We start from the raw sequence: 13,225 nt of genomic DNA, 5'->3' as shown, positions 1-13,225 counted from the left end.
TCTTTTAATCTGTGAACACTGGATATCTTTCCATTTATCTGTGTCTTCTTCAAATTCTTTCATCAGTGTTTTACAGATTTCAGTGTATAGATCTTTTGCTTCCTTGTTTAAATTTATTGCTAAATATTTTATTGTTTTGATGCTATTGTAAATGAAATTGTTTTCCTTATGTCTTTTTCAGATAGTTTGCTATTAGTATATGGAAATACAAATTATTTTTGTATGTTGATTTTGTATAATGCAACTTTATTGAATTTGTTGACTACTTGTAACAATTTTTGGTGCACTCGTTAGGATTTTCTTTTGCAAGATCAAGTCATCAACAGACAGAGACAATTTTACTAATTTCTTTCCAATTTTAATGTATTTTATTTCTTTTTCTTGACTAACTGCTCTAAGATTTCCAGTACTATATTGAATAGAAGTGGTGGGTAGTGGACACCTTTGCTTTTTGCTCATCTTAGACAGAGAGCTTTCCAATTTTCACCTTTGAGTATGATCTGGCTATGGTCTTGTCATATATGCCCCTTATTATGTTGAGGTATGTTCCTTTTATACCCACTTTGTTGAGTGTTTTTATCCTGACAGGATGTTGAATTATGTCAAATGCTTTATCTGTGTATATTGAGATGATCACATAATTTTTATATTTTATTCTATTAATATGGTGTATCACATTTATTGATTTGCATTTGTTGAACTATCCTTGCATCCCAGGGTTAAGTTCCACTTGATCAAGTGTGTGATCATTCTGGTGTGATCATTGAATTTGGTCTGCTAGTATTTTATTAAGAGATTTTCATCTATATTCATTAGAGATATTGACCGATAATTTTCTTTTATTTTGGTGTCCTTATTTGGTTTTGGTATCAGAGTAATACTGGCCTCTAAAGATTATTTTGGGAGGGCTGCAATTTTTTGGAAGAGCTTGAGAAGGATTGGTATTAACTTTTCTTTAAATATTTGGTAGAATTCTCCCATGAAGCCATCTGTTTCTGGGTTTTTCTATGTTGGGAGGCTTTCGATTATTGCTTTATCTCCTTAGTTGTTATTTTCCTATTCATATTTTCTATTTCTTCATGAGTAGTCTTGGTAAATTCTATGTTTCTTGGAATATATCCTATTCTAGGTAGTCCAATATGTTGGCATGTAGTCATTCATAGTAGTCTCTTATGGCCCTTTATATTTTTGTGGTATCAGTTATAAAACATTGGACTTAACCTATGCTTTAGAACAAATGAACCTAACAGATCTAATAGATGTATGTAGAACACTCCATCTGATACAGCAGAATATACAGTCTTCTCAAAAATACACAAAATATTCTTCAGGTTAAAGCATATGTTAGGTCACAAAACAATTCTTTTAAAAATTGAACAAACTGAAATCATCCCAAATATTTTATTCAAACTCAATAATATGAAGGTAGAAATAAATAACAGGAGGAAAACTGGAAAATCCACAAATATGTAGAAGTTAAACAACATATTCCTGAACAACCAATGTGTCAAATAAAAATGAAAAGAGACATTAAAACTATCTTGAAACAAATGAAAATGGAAACATAACATATGAAAACTTATGGCATGCAGCAAAAGCAGTTCTGTGAGGAAAATTTACAGCACTAAATACCTACATTAAGGAAAAAGAAAGATCTAAAATAAACAAATTAACTTTTTAAAAAACTATTTTATTTTGGAGTATAGTTGATTTACAATGTTGTGTTAGTTTCAGGTGTACAACAAAGTGATTCAGATATACACAGATGCATGTCTATTCCTTTTTTTTTTTACTTTTTTATTGGAGTATAATTGCTTTACAATGGTGTGTTAGTTTCTGCTTTATAACAAAGTGAATCAGTTATACATATACATATATCTCCATATCTCTTCCCTCTTGCATCTCCCTCCCTCCCACACTCCCTATCCCACCCTTCTAGCTGGTCACAAAGCACCGAGCTGATCTCCCTCTGCTATGTGACTGCTTCCCACTAGCTATCTATTTTACATTTGGTAGTGTATATATGTCCATATATATACTACCACTCTCTCACTTTGTCCCAGCTTACCCTTCCCCCTCCCTGTGTCTTCAAGTCCATTCTCTAGTAGGTCCACATCTTTATTCCTGCCTTGCCCCTAAGTTCTTTTTTTTTTTTTTTTGCCCCTAAGTTCTTCATGACCATTTTTTTTTTTTTTTTTTAGATTCCATATATATGTGTTAGCATACAGTATTTGTTTTTCTCTTTCTGACTTACTTCACTCTATATGACAGACTCTAGGTCCATCCACCTCACTACAAATAACTCAATTTCATTTCTTTTTATGGCTGAGCACTATTCCATTGTATATATATGCCACATCTTCTTCATCCATTCATCTGTCGATGGACACTTAGGTTGCTTCCAACATGCATGTCTATTCTTTTTCTACCTCCATACTGTTCTCCATAGTAGCTGTACCAACTTACATTCCCACCAACAGTGTATGAGGGTTCCCTTTTCTCCACACCCTCTCCAGCATTTATTGTTTGTAGAATTTTTGACAATGGCCATTCTGACCAGTGTGAGGTGATACCTCATTGTGGTTTTGATTCACATTCCTCTAATAATTAGTGATGTTGAGCATCTTTTCATGTGCTTTTTGGCCATCTCTATGTCTTTTTTGGAGAAATGTCTATTTGGAACCTCTGTCCATTTTTTGACTGGGCTGTTTGTTTGTTTGTATTTGATATTGAGCTGCATGAGCAGTTTGTATATTTTAGAGATTAATCCCATGTCTGTCACATCATTTGCAAATACTTTCTCCCATTCTGTGGGTTGTCTTTTAATTTGGTTTATGGTTTCCTTTGCTGTGTAAAACTTTTAAGTTTAATTCGATCCCATTTTTTTAACAATTTAACTTTAAATCTCAAGGAAGTAGAAAAAAAAATGAACAATTAATCCTAAAGTTAGCAGAAGGAAGGAGGTAAAAAAATGATAGCAGAAATAAGTAAAAGAGAAAATAGAAAAACAATAGAATACATCAATGAAACTGAGTTAATTTTTAAGAAAGAGAAACAAAATTGACAAACTTTTAGCTAGACTTTGAAGAAAAAGAGTACTCAAATAAATTAAATTATAAATGACCAAGGACATTACAATTGTTTCTGCTTTCTTATGCCCTTGTTTTATATCTGTCCTTGTAGTGACCTCTGCTTATTCTCCAGCATCTCCCTAGCCTCAGCCTTTTTCCTGCTCCATCTTACTACTCCTGCCTCTGATCTTTAATAACTGACCTAGAACTGGATTAGAGTAGAAAGGTTGTTAGGAGAGTGAGTAGCCTGGAAAAATAGGGAATATATAAAATGGCATAAAACTTTCTCCAAGATTCTTTCATTTTCTTTCCTCATAGAATCTGAGGCTGCATGAGTCTGACACTTAATGCCCCAAATCTAGACACTAATTGCCATTAGAAAGAAGTGTCCCCCTACATCTTTAGCAGAGAGGTCCACTTTGGTACCCTTTAGAAGCAGTTGGGATATTAAGTCTTTTGAACAATTAAGAAAATATTCTGGGACATTTCCTTAATAAAGGAATATAATAAAATATACAATAAATCCTGAGTACTGGCATGATCTTATTGCTTTCCAGGTAGCTTTCTAAACCACCCGGCTGTTTTCTTTCTGCAGCAATTTCTTGCTTAGCAAAGAAAACATCCTCAGCTGTTCTTGTGTAGAAAAAATTAAAAAAATCATATATGCCAACATAAGGGTCATTGAAAATTTACTATTAAGTAGAAATTTAAATACAGTAAGCATTCTCAAACACACTTTACTTCATCATCAACAAAACGCAATTATAAAGATTACTATACATAATGTAAGCTTAGGATAAAATGAATAAATATTGATAGAGTGTTCACCAGACACCTCTTCTATCAGAATCCAAATCAGTAATTATAGGTCTTAACCAAATATGTTTCTTTGACCTATGACAGAATAGTGCCAACATCAAGAACCCAATATGAACAAAATATCAAATTTTTAATTAAAAACAGGACCCATCCCTGTTCTTGCTGACCCTGTCTCACTCATCTCAGCCTAAGTCCAGCCCTAACTCAAATATTTAAACCCTTCACAGACAAAACATAAATTATCATAATGCATTCCTCATTAAATTGTTGCTTTCAGATACCATCATCTATTTAAACCATCTGAGACCCCAAAGGGTCAAAAATATTAGGTATTATTATTTTGTTGTTGTTGTTCTTTTTATCACTTTCTCAATCTTACCTTTCCTTGCCTATCCTCCACCTGGCTTATTTGGAATTCTCTAAGTTTCTTCTATGGATGTCAACTATGAAAGTAATACATACTTTGAGCAGTTAAACCTGTATTAAGCACCAAACCCCATCCTTATTCTATAAAGGTATCTTAATAAATAATTGTTCAATGAGAAAATGAGAATGTGAAATATTTTTTGGTGGGAACCCACAGTTCCCCAATCCTTAGAAAAGTTCAACTCCCTAAGTATTTGTTTTCTTAATTGCTGGGAGATAATTTTCTATGGATATCTTGTGTTTATGTATGTTTTCCATGCAGAGGCATTTTAATAACTCTTGTTCCAGGCTATATTTTCAAGGATACTTGCATAACATTCATCCTTGGAAAATAGATACAATGTCTCCCTCCAAAGCAGAGGAGAGAGTTGTTTGCTGACCCGGACAACATTCTAGCAGATTTGCTCATAGTCACTTTAAAGGATTAGGTTGTTATTCACTGTTACCTCAGGGCTCCTCTACTGTGATGCAAATTCACATCCACTGAGTCACTCTGCATCACTCTGTGGGATTTGGCAGGTAAGTAGACCAAAAGCACACCTGACGCATGTGCTGTTTGATGTCATTAGTGAAGATCTTTGTCTCTGACCCAGAAGTCTCATGTCTTCTGTCAGCACCTATGAAACTGTAGCTGCCTAAGTCATTAGCTTGTTGACAGGGTAATATCACAGATCCTCAAGGTTTTTGACATCAATAAACACCTTGTGTAGTAAATCATAAAGAATATGAATTAAAAAGTTACTTCCTTTGATAATAGGAACACTGCAACATGAATATCTATTTTCAAAATTAGTGATATTTGGAGTTTCAGCTTGCATTTCATACTTTTTTACACATTGTAAGCCAAGCTCTCAGGACACTAAATTACTCAGAATAGGTAAAAATGAGCTCTGGTGAACAAATTGACCCTCAAATATCTCAATACATGCCCTCCATAGTGGTCCTTCCAGGAAAGGTGAGGAGTATTTGCTGATTCAGCACAAAAGTAAAGACTATTACTGAGATATTGAGACATCTTTGCCTAGAAATAGTTATATGGCTGAATTTTACAACATAAGAACTATATTTTTGGGTGTCCAGGAAGGTGAATATAGAATATGCTTTGTTGCACCCTCAGCTTAGTGCCATATTTTGAATGGAAAGAAGATATGTTTCTTGCCTTCAAAATTATAATAGTCTTAATGGGAATGAAAGAGTAAAAACAAAAAATCAATTATAATACAGAAAAATAAGTTGTGTAACAGCTGTGCTCACTGTAATTGTGTAATCCAACTCAGTGTTTGCTTAGGGATATTTTCTTAAAAGAAGAGGTAGCTAAGGTGAGATACACAGGATCACCAGCTATTAGCACAGAGAAGTGAAAGTGTGAGAGATGAACCTAAATTAATAACACATTTCATTGTTCTAGTATCTCTTGCAATTGGTCTGGAATACCTGGCCTTGACATTCACTATCTCCAATCTCTCATGGAAAAGGAGACACACATATCACACCGTACACATCTCATTAAAAGTAGCTTTTATTTGTAAAATATGTGTAGGTGGAGACACATGGAAATCACAGAACGATCTGAGTATTTCAATTTGGTGCACATAGTTTTGGTCCAGAACAGCTCATTTGTCATTATTCTTAAGATATACATTCCGCAAGTCTGAAGAACAATTGTCTTTCAGAATTCATGTCAGTATTTATTCATAACAAGCTTAACTGCTGCTAAACGCAGCATTTATAAAAGCAGGTAGTACCTCTACAGATAGTGGTTGGGTCCTCTTTGGCGCTGCCTGCTAATGTGTACAGGGGGTTGTCTCTGAGCATGGAACTTCAAACTTAGCCCTGGGACGATTTATTTCTTGAGGTCTGAGACATGAAAACACTGTCATTAAAGTCTTGCCATTTAGCTCGGGACTCGGTGACACTGGAACTTCTCTCTTTTTCTTCTTTGAGTGGTTTTTGAAACAGAGGACCTAAGGATAAACCACAACAAAAAGTATGAGAATAAGTTAAAGTTTATAGCATTTTAAAAAACCAACATGAGTCAAAAATTGATCTGAACAAGAACCAATTTAAATATTAATGAGAAATCATTATCACAAATTCCTTAAGTGACCTTAGTTAAGTGCTAAATTCATTTGAAATGAAAAAGCTATTTTCATAGGATAATTTAGAAGGCAGTCAGCAACTCTGTGTCAGTTCAAAGGAGAAAAATATATATCAATACAATTTTATAAAACAGAATTATGTTTAGAGGTAATTTAAAAATAATCTTTCAGCTGGACTCTCCTGGTTTCCATGGTGTCTACTGGGGCAAAGTGACATGCCAATTCAAAATTGACTAAATAAAGAAACGTTCCAAATGAACAATGAGAAAGGCTTAGTAGATGATCATTGCTAATGACACTGAACAAACAGGTTAATTGGCGTTGGGAATTTGAGACATTTTGTGTGTCATTTTCTGACAAGGGTGATAATATTCCTTATTTTTTCCTTAACAGTATTCGCTACCCTGTCATATGAGAGGCAGTTTTCCTAGTCTGAATCTCTCCTTCTGTGCACTAAGCTCATTTTCATATCAGATAACTCTAAATGAAGAGAGAGGCCTGTGCCAGACAGTAATGAAAAGAAGACCTACTGTTCCTGTAGGAGGGGAAGAGAACAGGAACATTCTTTGCTATTGGATTTTTTCCTAGTGTTAAACATAAGCTGCTTTTCTGATACCAAAACACCCAAATTGATGACAACACTCTCCCTTTCCCCTAAGCTGCTCCTCTTCAAGTCTTCCCTGTTTCTAATAATAGCCCACTATCCAAGCCACCAAACAAAGTCACTGCGTTCACCATCCAACTCTACTATTTTGACACCTTGTCAATTAATCACTAGATCCTATGGATTTTACCTCCCAGTATACTTCAAATCTAGTTCTCTCCCCTCTCTGCACTCTAATATGGCTGTCAGATGATTGCCTTAATACATCTAAAACAGAGCTGGCTTCTCTTCTTATCACTGGGTCCGGGGGAGGGGGGATGTTAGTTTTAACGCGTATCAGGCAGTATCAGTTGGCTTCCAAAACCCCTGTAGTGATTTCTTCTGGATTTAAGAAAACACTGATAATCTATAGCCTGATTTACAAGGCACTGCATCATTAGATTTCAACCTGCATTTCCAAGCTTGCCTCTTTCACTGGTTACAGGACACTCTTTTTCCCTTTCTTTGTCTAATCCTTATGAAACCAAATACAATTTCCTCAATGAGATCTTTGCTAGCCCTTCCTCTTTTATTATAACTTTCTCTTAGAATCCCATTTCTAATGTAAGTACTAATATTTAATAATTATGAATTTAACTGTGTTTTTATGATTAAACATCTTTACTCCCAAATAGGTTATAAGGCATACGTGGACAAGAACAATATTTAATTAATTGAACACTTTATATCCACAATATATTCTAGAAACAAAAAAATTATTTATTGGATAAAGGAGCAAAAATTTTCAAGTGTTTTTCTTTGTTTTTGTGTTGTACAACTACAATCAAGATAAAGCTCCCAGTGCAATCTATGACTTTATACCTAAGTTTTCAATTTTAGTTCAATATTTCTAGTATCTTAACTTAAGGAACAGACTTTCATGACTGCTTCGCTCAATCAAATAATTCTCTACACTTGTTTTATAAGAAAATATTTATTTTAACGTTTTTTGAATAAGTAATACACTTACATTGTTGCAAATATTTTATCTGGCACAATGAATAGCTCACGCCAGGTACCAGGCAATCAGCTCTCCTCTCAGGAGACAACTCATCTTAACTGGTTTCTGATAGTTGTATCACAGATATTCTACATATTTACATGCAAATATATTTTATAATACCTCCCTCCTCTTCTTCTTTTTTCAAATGTTAACATATATCTTTATTCTATACCTTGACAATATATATAGGTGGTTCTAGTATATATATGTACCTATATATAATCTTAACCTTTTATTTTGGAAAATTGCAAACATATACATAGAAGAGAGAAAGTATAAGGGACCTCCAAGTAATTGTCTCCCAGCCCAACACTTATTCAGATTGTGCCATTTTTTTTTTTTGTTTTATCTAACCCTCTCATTTGTTGCTGTTGTGGTGGAATTTTTCTGGAGTATTTTAAAGCAAATCAGGCATAATAACATTTTCCTTATCTTTATGCTTATAAATTTTTTGTGTCTATAAAAATAAGGACATTTTGGGTAAACTTTTATTTTGATGTAATATCCATCTTACAGAGAAGTTTCAAGAGCAGTACAAAGTCTCTTTCACTTTTTAAAATAAGGACAACTAATAATAGTGGCTAACAGTAAATGAACACTTGCTATTTTCCAGGTACAGGTACTAAATGTTTTTCATTTATTATATTACTCAGCAATTGAACTATCCGAATATGAAAACTGGAGTTGTATTACTGACTCTCATTAGCTGTGAAATTGAATTTATCTACATCATAATTCCCTTATGTGTAAATGGGAATAAAACACTTGTCCACAGAGTGGTCAAACTTGTGTTATCCTTTGTCAAGTGGGCAGCTTTGGGTGGGAAACTCACTGAGATTAGCAAAAAAAAATTCCTATAAAGCAATATGATGGCTGAGGCAAATAGTGTTGTCCTTGTATTGAAATTTAGATTATACTATCTACCCTGGCCACCCCGCCGGAGTGTTCTGAAGCCCAAATCAGGCAATACATGGGAATGTATTTTGTAATTTCAAAATGGTAAACAAATTAACCTTTTAAAATTATTTCAGTTATGTCTATACCTGTGAATACTGATCACAAGTTCACTTTCGAGTCTAAAAAGCCAAATTTTTATAGAAGTAAGTTATGTTCCTTTCTATAACTTTCCAAAGTTTATGAGTATATTACTCTTAAAATTAAAAGAACTTAAAAATTATAATATTTGAAAAATAATGAAAGAAAATAATAAGAATACATGGCAAAATATTCAAGAAGAATGAGAACAGCTAAGGCTCTCATTTACCCCTAGTTCTGTGACAAGGTTGCTATGAAATCACACAGTGTTGCCACTTAACCAGTTTGGATATCCTAAGCAGAAGGAAGCAGTTTCTAAACTGAGAACAGAAACCTATTTAGAAATAAGTCAGGGAACGGAGGGAGAAGAAAGAAGGTTCACTGCAGCTGGGTGGGAATAGCACGTGCAGAGGACTGAAGTCAAATGAGAGCATGAGAATGAGATGCACCAGAAGTGAAGGCCTGGGGAAAGTCTTTGTACACTGCATACTCGGAGGTGCAAAAGATAATTTCCTAATAGCTACATTAAATACCCTGTTCTGCAATTTAAGAACATGACTTCCTATTGTATTATCGGTCCTTTGGGAAGTAATTATAGTAGGCTCCCTGGGAAAATGTTTAGAAAGATCAAACAAGGAAAGGGAAATGAGCTCTTGTCTTTAGATAGAGTCCAGACAGCCAAAGGTATTGCAGTTGTAGGTGAGAAAAGAAAATGAAGATGAAGGAAGTTGGATGTGAAAAAAGATTTGATGTAAGATGAACAGGATAAAGAAGATCAAAAGTTTTAAACGTGAGCTGAACTTGAGGCTTCCGCATGTTTGCCTGTGCGTGTACACAGGCTAAGACAGTAGAATACACTATATCTAAAGATATAAAATGTGTAGGTTAAAATTCAGCTAATACAATGCAGAAACTATTTTTTCTTTTCATTAAAAGTGAATATTAAAGCATGTTTTAGTAGAACCCAAACATTTATTTTATTCCATGTCACTTCCTAAATTAGTTAAATGATGTTTTACAAATATTAAAAAAAAATATAAGTGACCAGTTTGGGGCAAAATGTGGAAGTTCAGACACTAATTTAACCTTGGAATAAGAACAGTCAGATAAAACTAGAGTGTTTTCTGGTGCAGTGACTGAGCTGGCACAGTGATTTAACTTGATTGAACAAATTCATCCCTTACAGATGGCAGAACTGAAACTGCTTGAAGTCATTTGAGCTGCCAGTATTGAGATAGAAAAGATCCTTGAATTTCTATTGTGGAAAATGTGTGATACACAGAAGTAGCTTTCAAAGCAGTTCAAGGAAAAGAAGTTGCTCAGTCAAATTCAGAGAATGTCCATCGTTTTCAAAGTGACTACATAAAATTAGGGTCATGATCTACAGAATAGGTCTATGTCCGAACTGATTTGAGCTGGCTACACCTGCTCCAAAGAAGTGTCCTGATTTGCTGATTTGAAAGACAGGAATGGAAGATGGCAGTTCAGGGATCTTTGTTTCCATGGGTGACTTTCATCCTCAGTAGAGACTTCTTTTAGAGAAATTCATAGTTGAAAGTGGCATAACATGAACCCTAAGCCGTCTTCAAAAAGAATGTGAATTTCCTTAGGTAGTTCTAGCTTACCTCCAAGCTGAAACAGCACTCCTAAACCAGATCATCAAACTGCTATAAGTGTAACACTTAAAGCTTCAGTCTTCAAAGTCATAACCATGGGGCATCACAGGTATATCTGAAGTTACCATTTTGTTATCTGTTGTTATGATTTTTTAATTCGTATATTTCCCCATGAACTAATATAGCCTTTGCTTTCTCAGCAATGTTAAAAATGATCATCACTTTGAACCAAACCAGAAGTAGCAGGGTTATAGAGATAATTCAGGCTTAGCATAGGAAGTCCCTGTAGTCTAATAGGGTTACCTGTTGACATCTTACCACACAATCTAAAACAAGTTCTAATTCCATTTATACGTGTTATATTCACTGATTTACTACCAAAATTGTGTGAAAGTATTGTGTATAAGTTACTATACAACATGAATTGTTATTACTACATTGAGATTTCTCATACAAAATCAGTACCCAATCACTATTTAAATTCTGGTAATTTTTAATTTATTATTTCCAGCCCATTAAGATCACACTCTATAACCCCAATCCCAAATATTATATATTTTCATCTATCTACTGGGCATCACACAGGTAGTTCAACTGAACATATTCAATTCTGAACAAATTCAACTGTTTATGAAATTACTCCCTAAATCTGACCTTTCTACTGTGTTCCCTATCCATCTATCCAGTTGTCTAAGGCAGAAGGATTCCCTTGACTTTTCACTTTCACTTACCACCAACATCCAAAACAAACGTTAATTCCTTTTGATTCTACCTCTGACTTAGCTTTCCTATTTACCTACTTGCCTCCTTGCACGACCTTATTTATTTATTTATTTTTTTTAATATTTCAGCTTACTTTTTTTTTTTTTTTTTAACTTTGGGTTTATTTATTTTATTTATTTATTTATTTATGGCTGTGTTGGGTCTTCGTTTCTGTGCTAGGGCTTTCTCTAGTTGCGGCAAGTGGGGGCCACTCTTCATCGCAGTGCGCGGGCCTCTCACTATCGCGGCCTCTCTTGTTGCGGAGCACAGGCTCCAGACGCGCAGGCTCAGTAATTGCGGCTCACGGGCCCGGTTGCTCCGCGGCATGTGGGATCTTCCCAGACCAGGGCTCGAACCCGTGTCCCCTGCATTGGCAGGCAGACTCTCAACCACTGCGCCACCAGGGAAGCCCCTGACCTTATTATTTTAATTCAGTACACTTTCCTTTCTCATGTGGATTATTAAAACAGCTTTCTACTTGGTCTCAACTTCCAAGAATCTCTTTCAAACTTTTTTCCCAAATTGGAGAGTGATTTTTATAAAATTTTAAATTGTGATTCTGTCCTAATATTTCAATAATTCTCTATGCCTTACTTTGGATTCCCACAAAAGCAGAACCTAAAACAAGTATTTACATGCAAGTAGCTTATTTGGGAGATTATCCCAAGAAAAAGATGCAAGGGGCTGAGGAATAAAGGCAAGGAAGGGAGGTAAACATAATAAAGATTATGTTAACAGATCTGTTCTCATTGCATGCAGCTGGAGCTCAATCCTCCTGGGAAACTGAGGGATAATGTAGAAAAGGTCTTAGAGTTTCCCCAACAGTTTTTTTTTTTTTTTCATATGTCTCTTACTGTGTAATAAACCTGTTTTTTTTTTTAGATGTCTATTATTGTGTAATAAACCACCAAAACTTTAAAGGCTAAAGCACCTTTATTTTCTCTCACAATCTTCCAGCTGACTAGGTTCAATTGGGTGATTCCTCTGCATCATGTCATTTCCAGTGCATCCTACTGATTAAAGACAACTACAAATCCAGGCTAGATGTGAAGACCAGACGCCTAAGTATTATTATACTGAGGGATCTTGTTCATTGAAAGGTTGGGAGAATGGGAGTTACCAATAACAGACCAGCATACTGGGTCATTAATTCTCTATCCATCACTATTTGATGGTTGCTTCTGAGGACACTAAGATCAAGCAATGTGATTAGTCTGGAAAATGGAATAACTTTGCTCTTAGATGACATAAGAAAAATAAAGGCCCCCAGGTAAAGTCACAAGTTCCTACAGTATGTGCCCTTCAGTGTATAGAGGAAAATGCTGAGTGAATATGGGAAGGCAAATGATGGTGTCTACAACAAAATTAAAAATATATATATAAATTAAATAAACACAAAAAAACATCTTAACATGTCTTACAAAACCATTCAAGATATGTTCATCTTTCCATTTTTATCTCAATGTGCAGATATGAAACCATTGACTGCTCTCTTTTACATGACCTGCTTCTCTTTATTATCATTTCTATTTTATTTTTTTTGAAAACCAACTTATTTCCTTCAGCTCTTATTTTTTCTTTAACATCTTTATTGGAGTATAATTGCTTTACAATGATGTGTTAAGTTCTGCTGTATAACAAAGTGAATCAGCTATATGTATACAAGTATCCCCATATCTCCTCCCTCTTGTGTCTCCTTCCCACCCACCTTATCCCACCCCTCTAGGTGGACACAAAGTACCAAGCGATCA

At 34.7% G+C, this 13,225-nt stretch overlaps 1 long non-coding RNA gene across 1 annotated transcript; it reads right to left on the bottom strand.

Moving 5' to 3' along the window:
- Positions 1 to 2,708: 2,708 nt before the first annotated feature.
- LOC309634754 lies at positions 2,709 to 12,836 on the bottom strand. The gene is made up of 2 exons (XR_014248409.1): positions 11,892 to 12,836; positions 2,709 to 11,529 (listed from the first exon to the last, which is right to left on the bottom strand). It is a non-coding gene; the product is annotated as an uncharacterized lncRNA (long non-coding RNA).
- Positions 12,837 to 13,225: the final 389 nt, after the last annotated feature.

Source organism: Balaenoptera borealis (assembly GCF_965194805.1).
Source record: "Balaenoptera borealis genome assembly, chromosome: 9".
In the NCBI taxonomy this organism is placed as follows: domain Eukaryota; kingdom Metazoa; phylum Chordata; class Mammalia; order Artiodactyla; family Balaenopteridae; genus Balaenoptera; species Balaenoptera borealis.
Note: the sequence above shows the minus strand (reverse complement) of the source record. Positions and strands in the feature narration are given on the sequence as shown.